This window comes from Gorilla gorilla, chromosome X (genome assembly GCF_029281585.2).
Source record: "Gorilla gorilla gorilla isolate KB3781 chromosome X, NHGRI_mGorGor1-v2.1_pri, whole genome shotgun sequence".
NCBI classification, from domain to species: Eukaryota; Metazoa; Chordata; class Mammalia; order Primates; family Hominidae; genus Gorilla; species Gorilla gorilla.
In genome coordinates this window covers 119,715,357-119,731,860 of record NC_073247.2, presented here as the reverse complement: position 1 = coordinate 119,731,860, position 16,504 = coordinate 119,715,357, and the positions used below count along the sequence as shown (strand labels likewise).

Genomic DNA, 16,504 nt, shown 5'->3' with positions numbered 1-16,504 from the left:
CCACAGAGGGCCAGCCAAAGCAGGGCAGGGCATCGCTTCGCCCAGGAAGCACAAGGGGTGGGGGGATTTCCCTTTCCTAGCCAAGGGATGTCGTGACAGACTATACCTGGAAAATTGGGACACTCCTGCCCAAATACTGTGCTTTACCAATGATCTTAGCAAATGGCACATCAGGAGATAATATCCTGCACCTGGCTCAGCGAGTCCCATGCCCACGGAGCCTTGCTCACTGCTAGCACAGCAGTCTGAGATTGACCTGTGAGGCAGCAGCCTGGCAGGGGGAGGGGAGTCCGCCATAGCTGAGGCTTGAGTAGGTAAACAAAGTGGCTGGGGAAGCTCAAACTGGATGGAGCCCACCACAGGTCTGCAAGGCCTGCTGCCTCTGTAGACCCCACCTCTGGTGGCAGGGCATAGCTGAACAAAAAGCAGAAGAAACCCCTGCAGACTTAAACGTCCCTGTCTGACAGCCTGCTGCCTCTGTAGACCTCACCTCTGGTGGCAGGGCATAGCTGAACAAAAAGCAGCAGAAACTCCTGCAGACTTAAACATCCCTGTCTGACAGCTCTGAAGAGAGCAGTGGCTCTCCCAGCATGCTGTTTGAGCTCTGAGAATGGACAGACTGCCTCCTCAAGTGGGTCCCTGAACCCCATGTAGCCTAACGGGGAGACCCCTCCAAGTAGGGGCCAACTGACACCTCATACAGGCAGGTGCGCCTCTGGGATGAAGCTTCCAGAGGAAGGATCAGGCAGCAATATTTGCTGTTCTGCAGCCTCCACTGGTGACACCCAGGAAAACAGGGCCTGGAGTGGACCTCCAGAAAACTCCAACAGACCTGCAGCTGAGGGACCTGACTGTTAGAAGGAAAACTAACAAACAGAAAGGAATAGCATCAACATCAACAAAAAGGACATCCACACCAAAACCCCATCTGTAGGTCACCATCATCAAAGACCAAAGGTAGATAGAACCACAAAGATGGGGAGAAACCAGAGCAGAAAAGCTGAAAACTCTAAAAACCAGAGTGCCTCTTCTCCTCCAAAGGATCACAACTCCTCACCAGCAATGGAACAAAGCTGGATGGAGAATGACTTTGACGAGTTGACAGAAGTAGGCTTCAGAAGGTTGGTAATAACAAACTTCTCTGAGCTAAAGGAGGATGTTCGGACCTATCACAAGGAAGCTAAAAACCTTGAAAAAAGATTAGACGAATGGCTAACTAGAATAACCAGTGCAGAGAAGACCCTAAATGACCTGATGGAGCTGAAAACCATGGCACAAGAACTACGTGATGCATGCACAAGCTTCAATAGCCAGTTCGATCAAGTGGAAGAGAGAGTATCAGTGATTAAAGATCAAATTAATGAAATAAAGCAGGAGGAGAAGTTTAGAGAAAAAAGAGTAAAAAGAAACAAACAAAGCCTGCAAGAAATATGGGAATCTGCAAAAAGACCAAATCTACATTTGATTGGTGTACCTGAAAGTGATGGGGAGAATGGAACCAAGTTGGAAAACACTCTGCAGGATATTATGCAGGAGAACTTCCCCAACCTAGCAAGGCAGGCCAACACTCAAATTCAGGAAATACAAAGAACATCACAAAGACACTCCTCGAGAAGAGCAACCCCAAGACACATAATTGTCAGATTCACCAAGGTTGAAATGAAGGAAGAAATGTTAAGGGCCAAAGAGAAAGGTCGGGTTACCCACAAAAGGAAGCCCATCAGGCTAACAGCAGATCTCTCGGCGGAAACTCTACAAGCCAGAAGAGAGTCCGGGCCAGTATTCAACATTCTTAAAGAAAAGAATATTCGACCCAGAATTTCATATCCAGGCAAACTAAGCTTCATAAATGAAGGAGAAATAAAATCCTTTACAGACAAGCAAATGCTGAGAGATTTTGTTACCACCAGGCCTGCCTTACAAGAGCTCCTGAAGGAAGCACTAAGCATGGAAAGGAACAACCGGTACCAGCCACTGCAAAAAACATGCCAAATTGTAAAGACCATCAAGGCTCGGAAGAAACAGCATCAACTAACGGGCAAAATAACCAGCTAACATCATAATGACAGGATCAAATACACACATAATATTAACCTTAAATATAAATGGGCTGAATGCCCCAATTAAAAGACACAGACTGGCAAACTGGATAAAGAGTCAAGACCCATCCATGTGCTGTACTCAGGAGACCCATCTCACGTGCAGAGACACACATAGGCTCAAAATAAAGGGATGGAGGAAGATCTACCAAGAAAACCGAAAGCAAAAAAAAAAAAAAAAAAAAAAAAAGCAGGAGTTGCAATCCTACTCTCTGATAAAATAGACTTTAAACCAACAAAGATCAAAAGAGACAAAGAAGGCCATTACATAATGGTAAAGGGATCGATTCAACAAGAACAGCTAACTATCCCAAATATATATGCACCAAAACAGGAGCACCCAGATTCATAAAGCAAGCCCTTAGAGATGTACAAAGAGACTTAGACTCCCACATAATAATAGTGGGAGACTTTAACACCCCACTGTCAATATTAGACAGATCAGTGAGACAGATGTTTAACAAGGATATACAGGACTTGAACTTAGCTCTGCACCAAGCAGACGTAATAGACATCTACAGAACTCTCCACCCCAAACCAAGAGAATATGCATTCTTCTGAGCAACATATTGCACTTATTCTAAAATTGACCACATAGTTGGAAGTAAAGCACTCCTCAGCAAATGTAAAAGAACAGAAATTACGACAAACTGTCTCTCAGACCACAGTGCAATCAAATTAGAGCTCAGGATTAAGAAACTCACTCAAAACCGCTCAACTACATGGAAACTGAACAACTTGCTCCTGAATGACTACTGGGTAAATAACGACATGAAGGCAGAAATAAACATGTTCTTTGAAACCAATGAGAACAAAGACACAACGTACCAGAATCTCTGGGACACATTTAAAGCAGTGTATAGAGGGAAATTTATAGCACTAAATGCCCACAAGAGAGAGCAGGAAAGATCTAAAATCGACACCCTAACATCACGATTAAAAGAACTAGAGAAGCAAGAGCAAACACATTCAAAAGCTACCAGAAGGCAAGAAATAACTAAGATCAGAGCAGAACTGAATGAGATACAGATACAAAAAAACCCTTCAAAAAAATCAATGAATCCAGGAGCTGGTTTTTTGAAAAGATCAACAAAATTGATAGACCGCTAGCAAGACTAATAAAGAAGAAAAGAGAAAAGAATCAAATGGATGCAATAAAAAATGATAAAGGGGATATCACCACTGATCCTACAGAAATACAAACTACCATCAGAGAATACAATAAACATCTCTATGCAAATAAACTAGAAAATCTAGAAGAAATGGATAAATTCCTTGACACATACACTCTCCCAAGACGAAATCAGGAAGAAGTTGAATCTCTGAATAGACCAATAACAGGCTCTGAAATTGAGGCAATAACTAATAGCCTACCAACCAAAAAAAAGTCCAAGACCAGATGGATTCACAGCCAAATTCTACCAGAGGTACAAAGAGGAGCTGGTACCATTCCTTCTGAAACTATTCCAATCAATAGAAAAAGAGGGAATCCTCCCTAACTCATTTTATGAGGCCAACATCATCCTGATACCAAAGCCTGGCAGAGACACAACAAAAAAAGAGAATTTTAGACCACTATCCCTAGTGAACACTGATGCAAAAATCCTCAATAAAATACTGGCAAACCGAATCCAGCAGCACATTAAAAAGCTTATCCACCATGATCAAGTGGGCTTCATCCCTGGGATGCAAGTCTGGTTCAACACACGCAAATCAATAAACATAATCCATCACATACACAGAACCAATGACAAAAACCACATGATTAAGTCAACAGATGCAGAAAAGGCCTTCGACAAAATTCAACAGCCCTTCATGCTAAAAACTCTCAATAAACTAGGTATTGATGGAACATATCTTAAAATATTAAGAGCTATTTATGACAAAGCCACAGCCAATATCATACTGAATGGGCAAAAGCTGGAAGCAGCCCCTTTGTGTCCCCGTTTGCAGATGACATGATTGTATATTTAGAAAACCCCATCGTCTCAGCCCAAAATCTCCTTAAGCTGATAAGCAACTGTGGCAAAGTCTCAGGATACAAAATCAATGTGCAAAAATCACAAGCATTCCTATACACCAATAACAGACAAACAGCCAAATCATGAGTGAACTCCCATTCACATTTGCTACAAAGAGAATAAAATACCTACAAGTCCAATTTACAAGGGAAGCGAAGGACCTCTTCAAGGAGAACTACAAACCACTGCTCAACGAAATAAAAGAGGACACAAACAAATGGAAGAACATTCCATGCTTACGGATAGGAAGGATCAATATCATGAAAATGGCCATACTCCCCAAGGTAATTTATAGATTCAATGCCACCTCCATCAAGGTACCAAGGACTTTCTTCACAGAATTGGAAAAAACTACTTTAAAGTTCATATGGAACCAAAAAAAGAGCCTGCATTGCCAAGACAATCCTAAGCAAAAAGAACAAAGCTGGAGGCATCATGCTACCTGACTTCAAACTATACTACAAGGCTACAGTAACAAAAATAGCATGGTACTGGTACCAAAACAGAGAGATAGACCAATGGAACAGAATAGAGCCCTCAGAAATAATACCACACATCTACAACCATCTGATCTTTGACAAACCTGACAAAAACAAGAAATGGGGAAAGGATTCCCTATTTAAAATAAATGGTGTTGGGAAAACTGGCTAGCCATAGGTAGAAAGCTGAAACTGGATCCGTTCCTTACACCTTATACAAAAATTAATTCAAGATGGATTAAAGACTTAAATGTTAGACCTAAAACCATAAAACACCCTAGAAGAAAACCTAGGCAATACCATTCAGGACATAGGCATGGGCAAGGACTTCATGACTAAAACACCAAAAGCAATGGCAACAAAAGCCAAAATTGACAAATGGGATCTAATTAAACTCAAGAGCTTCTACATAGCTAAATAAACTACCATCAGGGTGAGCAGGCAACCTACAGAATGGGAGTAAACTTTTGCAATCTACCCATCTGACAAAGGGCTAATATCCAGAATCTACAAAGAAATTAAACAAATTTACCAGAAAAAAACAAACAACCCTATCAAAACGTGGGCAAAGGATACGAACAGACATTTCTCAAAAGAAGACATTTATGCAGCCAACAGACACATGAAAAGATGCTCATCATCACTGGTCATCAGAGAAATGCAAATCAAAACCACAATGATATACCATCTCACACCAGTTAGAATGGCGATCATTAAAAAGTCAGGAAAAAACAGATGCTGGAGAGGATGTGGAGAAATAGGAATGCTTTTACACTGTTGGTGGGAGTGTAAACTAGTTCAACCATTGTGGAAGACAGTGTGACAATTCCTCAAGGATCTAGAACTAGAAATACCATTTGACCCAGCAATCCCATTACTGGGTATATACCCAAAGGATTATAAATCATGCTACTATAAAGACACATGCACACATATATTTACTGTGGCACTATTCACCATAGCAAAGACTTGGAACCAACCCAAACGTCCATCAATGATAGACTGGGTTAAGAAAATGTGGCACATATACACCATGGAATAATATGCAGCCATAAAAAAGGATGAGTTCCTGTCCTTTGTAGGGACATGGATGAAGCTGGAAACCATCATTCTCAGCAAACTATGACAAGGACAGAAAACCAAACACCACATGTTCTCACTCATAGGTGGGAACTGAACAGTGAGAACACTTGGGCACAGGGCGGGGAACATCACACACAGGGGCCTGTCATGGGGTGGGAGGCAGGGGGAGGGACAGCATTAGGAGAAATACCTAATGTAAATGACGAGTTAGTGGGTGCAGCAAACCAACATGGCACATGTATACCTATGTAACAAACCTGCACGTTGTGCACGTGTACCCTAGAACTTAAAGTATAATTAAAAAAAAAAAAAGATGCAGGAGAAAAGTCAAACAGTGAGTAGGGACAGAGGAGGTAGAGAGGAAATCAATGATGATCAAAGGGAGTGTTCAACTTCCCTGTAGTGCTCTAATCTTTCAAAAGAAAAATGTATTCAAGTATCATGTGTGTAATTAAATCAATAAATAAGAAATTAAAAGGCTATATAACAATATGAATGAATCCTGTTATGTAAATATATATATAAATACTTATTTATTCACACAAAATGCATGGAAAGAAGATTGTAAGGACACTCACCAAATTGTGGACAGTTGGTTGTTTATTGGGGGTTTTTGGGGTTTTTTTTTTGGTGAGATGTCAGAGAGCAGGCAGGAAAGGGAAGTTTGAAGATTTACTCTCTCTAAACCTGTGTATTATTTTGATCTTTTACCACAACAATATGCTTATATATTATTAATTTAAAAATAAAGACTTGGAAAAAGTCAAAGACACATGGTTAAGTGAAAAAAAGCTAGTTGCAAGATAACACAGTATTAACCTATTACATAAAAAGAAAACCAACGCACCAAAAACATAAATATTTTGCACGCGTTTTATATAGGTAGATAAAATTGCAAATGAAAAAAAGAACAGTTGTCACATTTGAGGTAAGGCGTTAAACTGGGTAGAGGTGAAGGAAAATAATGAGGTGATTAAGAGCCCAGCTCCAACAATAATTAGCTATATGACCACATGCAAGTTACATGACCTCTTTGTGCCCTCAGTGTCCCTATCTGTAAAATGGAAAAAAATAACAGTACCTATTTCATGGATTGTTGTACTAATCTCTTTAAAGCATTTAGAGTGATGTTGGGCACAGTAAGGCCTGTATAAGCATTTACTCTCATTGTTACACATTTCTATATTTTTACAATTTTTATAAGAATATATTCATATATTCCTCACGTAATTCCTTGTGTATTCCTAGTGTAATTTTAAAAATAAAATTTGAAGCATAATATTAGAGAAAAAAATTTACAGAATGGCATATTGCAATTTTGTTAAACTTTTATTTTAGGTTTGGGGTACATGTGCAGTGCAAGTTTGTTATATAGGTAAGCTCGTGTCACAGGCGTTTGGTTTAGATTATTTTGTTATCCAGGTACTAAGCATAGTACCTGATAGTTATTTTTCCTGATCCTCTCCCTCTTCCTACCCTTCTCCTTCAGGTAGTCCCCACTGTCTCTTGCTCCCCTGTTTCTGCCCATTGGGTCTCATTATTTAGTTCCCACTTTTAAGTGTGAACACGCGGTATTTGTTTTTCTGTTCCTGCCTTAATTTGCTAAGGATAATGACCTCCAGCTGCGTCATGTTTCTACAAAGGACATGATCTCATTCCTTTTTTTTTTTGGCCGCATAGCATCCCATCATGTATATGTATCACATTTTCTTTATCCAGTCTATCATTGATGGACATTTAGGCTGATTCCATGTCTTTGCTATTGTGAACAGTGCACACTGCAAAGTAATATATAATTAGAGACAACTTAAATGTCCATCAATAGGGCAATAGTTAAATAAGTCATCATACATTAATAACGTGGAATACTTTGCAACTCTTAAGAATGAGTTGGGCCAGGCTTGGTGGCTCACACCTGTAATCCCAGCACTTTGGGAGCCAGAGGAGGAAGGATTGGTTGAGCCCAGGAGTTTGAGATTAGCCTGGGCAAAATGGTGACACCCCATCTCTATTTGTATTAGTAATAAATTTTTTTAAAAAAAGAATGAATTGGATGTCTATGTATGGACACTGAAATATAACCATTGTGTATTTAACATTCTTTAAAGTGGTGAAATGGTATGTATCATTTTTATATATTATATATGTATACATCTATTATATGTGTTTACATATTATACATGTGTATTTTATGTATACACATACACACATACTCCCCTATACTAACATACACATAAATTGGCCTTTCACTATTTACCCTGTATACTTATGTGTTAGATTTTTTTCTTTGAGACAGGGTCTCACTCTGTCACCCAGGCTGGAGTGCAGTGGCATGATCACAGCTCACTGCAGCCTTGACTTCCCCAGGCTCAGGTGATCCTCCCACCTCAGCTCCCAGAGTAGCTGGAACCACAGGCATGCGCCACCATGCCTGGCTAATTTTTTATATTTTTTGTAAAGATGGGGTTTGTCCAGGTTGTCCAGGCTGGTCTCAAACTCCTGGGCTTAAGTGACCCACCAACTTTGGCCTTCCAAAGTGCTAGGATGACTGGTGCAAACCATCATGCCTGGCCTGATTACTTTTAAAATATGATCATGTCATCCAAATATTACCAATGCTCGTAGTATAAAGCCCCAAATCCTTAAGGGAGCCTGCCACCCAGCCTCAGCTCATATTACTCTCCTATGGCTAGAGTATTACTTAATATGCTCTAGTCATAGGAGATATTTTTCAGTTCTTCAAATTACTATACATGTTCTAGCTTCAGGTCTTTGCACATGCTGTTTCCTCTACCTGGAACACGTCTTCCACCTACCCACCATCCACCTTCATCTACCCTAATTTATCTTTCAGTCCTCACTTCTTCAGGGAAGCCTCCCCTAACTTTCCAGACAGGGTTAGGTTCCTCTGTTATAACACTTACAGAACCCTTATTTTTCATTCATAGCTTTTTTTTTTTTTTTTGAGGGAGTTTCACTCTTGTTGGCCAGGCTGGAGTGCAATGGTGTGATCTCGGCTCACTGCAACCTCCGCCTTTTGGGTTCAAGCGATTCTCCTGCCTCAGCCTCCCGAGTAGCTAGGATTACAGGCACATGCCACCATGCCCAGGTAATTTTTGCATTTTTAGTAGAGACAGAGTTTCACCATCTTGGCCAGGCTGGTCTCAAACTCCTGACCTTGTGATACATCCGCCTCAGGCTCCCAAAGTTTTGGGATTACATGCGTGGGCCACTGCGCCTGGCCCATTCATAGCTCTTATCACAGTTTACAGCTTTCTATTTATAGGTAGGATTATTAATGTCTGTTATTACTCCTGTTAGACTGTAAACTCCATGACAGCATGATTCTTGTCTGTCTTGTTACGTCCTGACATCTAGTAAAAGTTCAGTAAATATTTGTGAAATAAATGACTGCCTTCCGTTAATTAGGATAGACCTTGGCTTTGGCACTGGCTCCATTTTCCTCTCCATTTCAACCCCTGCCATCATGTAAGCAACATCAGTGTATGTGGATGAGTCATCCAACATGCTAACCTCACTGCCCTTTGAGCTCCTCTACTTCAACAACCTCTGACCGCATGCCACTTTCTATGTCATTACTAGCCGTTAGTTTCCTGGACCACCCACTAGGCATGGAGCTGCTCCACTTTAGAATTCCTGAACTCTACTAGCCTAATCTCTGGCTACAACCTCCTACTCCAGTTACTTCTTGGTTCTCAGAATACCCACTCCTCATTCTCTTTCTTTTTTAAAAAAATTTTTGATCAAGGACTCATTTCACAGCCAAACATTTTTCATTCTCATCGAGATCTCCCATCCTTTGATTTCTCCCATTCTCCAGCTCATTATCACCTCATGGCTTCAATCCCTACCCAGTGTAGGTGCCATTGTGCATCACTTCAACCTCTTTTTTGCTGGCTACTTCACTGCCCTTGCCATTTTTAATCTACCATTTATTGAGCAATTACTGTGAGCCACATTACATACATTATCTCTGCAATCTCTCACAAAACCCTTGAGGTGGTATCAGCATTGTCCCCTTTCAGAGATAAGGAAACAGATTCTAAAAGAGGTCAAGTAGACTTCCAGGGCACTGGCCCTTGCTGGGGTGGGCTGGGTGGCAGTTAGGTGGCACAGCCTTGGGTGCCTCTGCTGCCAACTGTGAGCAAAGTCTCACCACTGGCAGCCTGGCATGGCACTCCAACTGTAGCTGTGTCAGTGTGTTATGATGCCCTCCCACATCAACCTGGCTGGAATCTCCGTAGTAAAGTGATATACTCAAGGCTCTCCAGCACAGATGATGGCTACACTGACCTCCAGTTTAAGAAAAGCCCTCCTAAGATCCCTTATAAGGCCACTGCACTTGCCACTGTGCTCTTTTTCGATTGGTGCCTTTCTCATTATCATAGGCTCACCTTCTGGCTACATCAGCAAAGCGGGGGCAGACTGGGCAGTTCCAGTCCTGATCATTGACATTCTGGTATTCCTGCCCAGATTTTACCACCTGCACAGAGCCTACTATGCATCCAAAGGATTACTTATAGGGCTTACCAGGATTACTTCTAGAGGTTGCTTCTAAAATGACATTCCAAACTTTGATGACTAGCACCCACTTCAGCCCCTAGGAGAAGAGTTACATTGAGACTGTGCCCAGCTTCAGGATATTGAGCAAAAACCAAAGCTAATTAAGGGTTAGGGAATTCTGCAGTTTACAGAAGTTTAACAAAACAATGGCCAGATTGTATGGGTCCATCCCAAAAAATGTTAACTGAGCTGACAATTTGCTAACTAAAACATGCTCTATTTTTCATCTCCTGGCCCTGGCAAAAGCTCTTGACAAGTTTTTCCATATGAATATGTATTACGGAAGAATAGTAATGCTAACTGTCTGAGAAAATGGGAGGTTATTCTCTAGTGGAAAGTGTTGTTCCCACCACCCTCCTTAGAGTTGAACATTTCTTTTAAATAATCTTCATTGTCCATTTGTTCTTGTAGCAAATGGAATAATGCTGTATGTCTAACTTCTTATTACTAAGTAATTTATTTTTAAAATATCTCAATATCTAATCTCCTACATTTATGTCTACCTTCATGTTCTGGCGGAAGACCTTGGTAAAGTCAAATATCAGTGTGGGTCCATCTGTAACATTTTTTACTTGTTTTCTTATTGATAACAACCAGGAATTTTTTTTAACCACAGAGGAAGTTTTTAAAATGTAAACGCTTTCTCTATTTACCAATCCTTGGCCAGTTCCAATCCAGTTCACCAATAGGTTGGGCAGCATATAATTTGGGTCGTTGGGTCTTTTGTAGATCAATATGTTCTGTATATCATGTCTTTAAGTAATGGAATTTTGGTTGTTTCCTAATGAAAAATGTAGATAAGTGGTTATTATTTAGAGTTTATAACCCTATTGCTAGCACCTTATATTATGATGTCATTCTGCTAAAAATCGAAAGACTCAGCCTGGATCTCCAGAGGACTAGATTGTCTTAGGTTGAATCTGTTTCCTAGCTTGCAAAAAGTGACTTATATTAAAAAGAAATTAAAATGTTGAAATCCCCCAAAAAAGAAATGAAGTAATTTGTGGAAGATCACACAGCTAGAAAGTGGTGGAGCAGGGTGCAGTTGGGATCTGAAGGAGATATTTCTGACTCCAAGGTCTGTGCTCCAAACCAGTAGGCTATTTTGCCTCTCAGAGGGAAAGATAACTGTGACTGCAACATGGAGAACGAAAGAGGGAAGCAGGCAAATGTGAAGGCTTGAAGACCATGGCAGCAATCCAAGTGAGAGTTGATGGTGGACTAATAATTGTCTACTTGAACACTGCAAATAATTCCAAATAAAGTCCCACTTACTTCAGGCGTGTGACTTTACAGGATGAACTTGGTGGGCTTTGGCTGACAACACAACTAGGTATGCCTACAAGAAACCAAAAGAAAACAGTAGTTTAAGACATTCTTTCAAAATAAAACTTTTAGCTTTAACTTTTCTGCAAATGTATATATATATATATATACGTGTATAAAATATATATATACGTGTATAAAATATATATATATATATACACACATATCATTTATTCCTAGGTATGCAGCCATTTATTAAAGGCTTCCCATGTTCTGGGAATTTATTTAGTCTTATTTAAACTTCCAACTACCCTGTGAACTACCATTTTATAAATGAGGAAAGTGAGGCTGGGTGCAGTGCCTCACGCCTGTAATCCCAGCACTCTGGGAGGCTGAAGCAGGGGTATCGCTTAAGGTCAGGAGCTCCAAACCCGCCTAGACAACATGGCGCGATCCCATCTCTACAACAAATACAAAAATTAGCCAGGCGTGGTGGTGCGCGCCTGTAATCCCAGCTACTTGGGAGGCTGAAACAGGAGAATCATTTGAACCTGGGAGGCGTAGGCTGCAGTGAGCCGAGATTGTGCCACTGCACTCCAGTCTGGGCGACAGAGCGAGTCTCAGTCTCAGTAAATAAATAAACAAACAAATAAATAAAGTGATGCACAAGAAGATCAAGAAAATTGCTTAATGTCACACAGTTAGTTAATCGTAAAGATGGGATCAGAACCCAAGTCTGCTGCTCTCCTTCTAGTCACTTACCCAACGAAGTCCCAACCTTAGTTAGACTCATACTCCCTGACACCACCCACAGGGCGGGGGGTGGGGGGCGGAGGGCGGGGACGGGAATCACGCAAGAAAGCAACTACAAATCTCAACTTTCCAACTTTATCAAGGAACTAACCCGCAAAACCTGTGGCTAGTGATCCGCTTGGGAGGGGCCGAGCTTTATCCTGAAGGCCACGAGGCACCCTTCCTCAGTCTTACTCTGGGCAGTGATCCCATTTTACACTCCCCACTCTGCTGGCACCACGTCCAACAGGAGCAGCAAACCTAGCCTCAAAGCCACAGCAACCCAAGGACAGCTGCTGTTCCATTTTTTCTCTCATAGAATCAAAAGACACAATGGCGGATATCAACGTAATTTATTTGGATCTTCTCCCCTTTTTAAACCATAATCTAGGGTCTACAGATGACCATCAGTGGGTTCACGAACCCTCTGTGCTTACATGCAAACCATGGGCATTTTTTTAAAGGAGGTGGTCAATTGGTCAATAGTTTTCCTTATTTTCAAACGGTGCCGTGTGCATCCTACTGCCCACCTCAAGAAAAACAAAAAGAGGCTAAGAATCCTAACTTTAAGCTCTGCCAGCAAGAGCTTCTCGGCCATCTTTACTCTCAGTTGCGCATGCACCTGGCTCCCGCCTTCCTTCCCGCTCTCCCCTCCCCACCACGCATGCAACCACCATGCACGCACTCCCAACACACGCACCCCCCCATGCACGCACCCCCACCTACGGACCCCCACGCACGCATATATATTAATAAATCTATATCCCCTCACACACACCTCCACGTGCACACGCACACACATCCCCCACGGGCTTCTCGGTGAGTCTTCACGCTCGAAAGCATCTCCATATCACCACTCGCACACTCCCACGTCCGCACCTGTGTAAATCACATCTTGGCATCTCCCCCACACATCACACGCACACAAGCGTTCCCGCACACGCGCGCCTCCCCACATACGCACCTCTCTACACCCCTTCATACACACGCATGCCTTCTCAATACACGTACCAGCCCACTTGCACGCACTTGCACGCGCTTGCACCCTCCACACGCACCGCTCGGAGCTTTTCCCCCTCTCTCCTCCCAATGGCTGGCTTCTGGAGCCGACCCTTCCACGCGCCCCCAGCTTCGCGGCAGCTAGGTCCCTCCCCAGCGCGCTGAGCTCACAGCGCAGGAGCCGGTCGCAGCCACACAGGCCCGTCCGACGGGACCACTGCTTCCCTCCTCACATCCCAGGAGACACCAGGTGGGGCGTGGCACCTCCCACACACGGCTGGAGGGACTCCCAGGATTTCCCGTCCTTCCGAATTCGCGGGGGTCAGGGGACTGCGGGGAGGCGTTTCTCATCCTCGCTGGGGAAAGGACTCACCTGGTTCCCAAAGCCAGTTTGCTCTTCCTCTACTTCCTGCCAGAGGGGAAGGGATTCCAAGAGAAAGACAAGGTCTTTAGGGCGGAGAAGGGGAAATGACTCAGAGAGGAGGCGGCCCAGAGGGAGGGGCTGGGCTGGAAAGGGAGGTTAGTGGGGTGCCGGAGGGAAAGGGGAGAAAAAAAGAGGATGGGAGAATCGCCTCGGGGGCAGTTTTGGGGGTGTCTAGCAAAGACCTGGAAGGCCTTCCCGGTTAACCCTGACTTCAGCAGCTGCTGCACTGGGTCATTTATTTCCTCAGTGCTGGGCCTTAAACTTTACCTCGTACCCAAAGCAGCCATGGCTAAGACCCTTGCTAGCAGCTCACCAGGCATGTAGGAATCTGCAGGCCTGGGCATGGGCGCAGGGATTGATTAACTCTTCATGTTCGAGGGAGCCAATAATAGTCTTTACCTCACAGGATTCCTGGGAGGATTGAATGAATCACTGCATCTCGAGTGCTTGGCTTAGTGCCAGGCACACTGTAAGCAACCAATAAATGATAGCGCCTATAATTCAAAAAGTCTTCATTCGTTGATACTCTGTCTTCTCTCTAGATTATGAGTCTCATGAGGGCAGGGATTATGTGTCTTATTCATCACTGAGCTCCAGCACCTGCCACAAACAGACTATCAGTAAAATATTTGTTGAGTGAGTGAATAAATGAATGGCGGAATAATAACTTGGAGTGGTGGCTGTACCAGGACTCTCTCCTTTGCCTTTTAAGGGATGTATCTGTGGGAGTTTGGATTGGGAAGACCATAATTGGAGAAGGTGGCACACAGGACCCCTGTTAGTTGCTGTATCAAGTGACCTATTCTGCCCTTGGAAAGTAGAATATCTTTGGCAATTCCCTGCATGTACACATTGAAGACTCTCAGATGACTGACCTGAAATTTGAAACAGAGACACCACTGGCTAAAACAGTATTTGCATTTTGTACAGTTATCAAGCAGGATGGGGGAGAGGGCTGAAGCAGAAAGCTCAAAAGTAATGGTAGCAGCGGATTGGCAAGGGAGATCCAAGTGAAGTGAAGTGTGTATGGGGAAGGATAGTCACCCCAAAAGGGATTCTGATGATGGTCCTAAAGTAACAGTAATGTCATCCACTTCTCTGTCCCAGTCGTAGGATTTCTGATGATCTGCCCTGATGTCCCAACATTCTTGGGGTAGGTATGCACATCAAGCTCCTATCACTACCTTCACTAAATTTGCATTTATGGTAATTCATACTGTTAGGGCTAGAAGGGACCTTAGAAATTACCCATACTCTTTAATTCCTAGTTGAAAAACTAAGTGCCAGAGATGGCGAAGGACCCAGGCCTTGGAATTCTCTGGCCTTGGTACTGAATCTTTCAGAGACTGAATTTATTTTATATCCTAATTATGCATTTAATCTCTGCCCCATCCCCACCCCCAACTCCCAAAATACTGAGAAGAATGAAAGGAGATGAATGGAAGGTCAGCAGAAGGGAAGAAGAGAAGAGGTACTTCAAAAGACCCTGACTTTACTTCCTTTTGCTTCGCCCTGAGGAAGTTACCTGGACCTTCAGCTAGTCTCTGCATGAGAATGGCTCTACCCTGGCACCCTAGTCACCTGGCAATATCTACAATGGTCCCTCGAGCAAAGACTTGAACCACAGCTAATCTGAGTCTTGGCAGAATGCCTGTGATCCTTCCAGAGCACAAAGGATGGGAGGCCTGAGAGGAGCTGCTTCAAGATCATCTCCCACTTGCCTCCTTATGTCCCTTGGCAAGTTTCATGAGACAGATTTTCATAGCCTCCCACCTCCCAGGTTCTGATGAGGTACAAGGCTTCCTGAACCACTTCCCTCAGAATAGAGCTACAGACTATAAAGCCACTTAAGTGCAGTCTATAATTGGCTTCTTAGCAGTGAGGTATCCCACAACTCACTTGGAAGTCTTCTGGTCCTTTTTGTTTCAGTGTCATCCTTTTTGTTGTTTGGGACAAGGACCTTTTGGGGCTGGAATCTTTGACTGCTTTTTCTTTCACTGTGTAAATAATAAACTGTTTGAATTTAAAAGTGATTCCTTGTATCTTTACCTACTAAATCAGCCAGGCCTTGGACTTGGACTTGGACTTGCCATATGTGCTTGACAGCTGCTTACTGTGAATTTCACATTTTTGGCTATCTCATGACCCTCTCTTAGCACTGAGGGAGTTAAGTCGAACAAAGAGCTGTTGACCATAGTAGCTTTTTCTTATCACTATACATCAAAGGGAAAATCAGCCCAAATTCCATTTTCTGGGACTTTTAATCTGCCTGGAAGAGCAACAGATCCTCTTTGTATTCTGTGTGCAAGGCCAGCCCTCGTGCTCTAGAAGGATCACAGGCATTGTGCTAAGTGAGACTCAGTTCTCATCTATATCCCCTTTGAAAGAGTCCTCTTGGTCCAGAATATTTCCCCTGGCAGGGGCTTAGCCTGTCAGGGCATTGTCGGCTGACCCTTCTAAACTGGAAAGTCTGATGCTTGCCCTCCCCAACTTGTCAGTCCCAAGTCAGACACAAAAACATTTTCCCTAGAAGGTTCTTGTTAACATTTCTTGTTTTCTGAGAAACAATGTCTTGTTTTCTGTGTGAATTTTGCCCACATTCCTCCATTAGCACATTATTGGTGGCTAATTTATTAATTCTTCTAATTGTTCCCTTTGAAGGAGCCTGGCCTTAAAGAACAATGGAAAGAAGCAGTCATAGGAATCCTGGACCAGGAATATGTGCCTGAGAGGGATTATACACCTGGTGCTGGTGAG

At 42.9% G+C, this 16,504-nt stretch overlaps 1 long non-coding RNA gene across 2 annotated transcripts in view; it reads right to left on the bottom strand.

The window, feature by feature from the left end:
* The window catches only part of LOC129529684 (uncharacterized), a 62,278-nt gene extending 48,515 nt beyond the window's left edge, over positions 1-13,763 (bottom strand). For both annotated transcript variants that reach the window (XR_010132553.1, XR_008675227.2), the window contains exons 1-3: positions 13,697-13,763; positions 11,542-11,605; positions 10,920-11,047 (exon numbers count right to left, since the gene is read on the bottom strand). This is a non-coding gene — a long non-coding RNA (uncharacterized lncRNA). The remainder of the gene's footprint in view (positions 1-10,919; positions 11,048-11,541; positions 11,606-13,696) is intronic.
* Between the last annotated feature and the right edge of the window lie 2,741 nt (positions 13,764-16,504).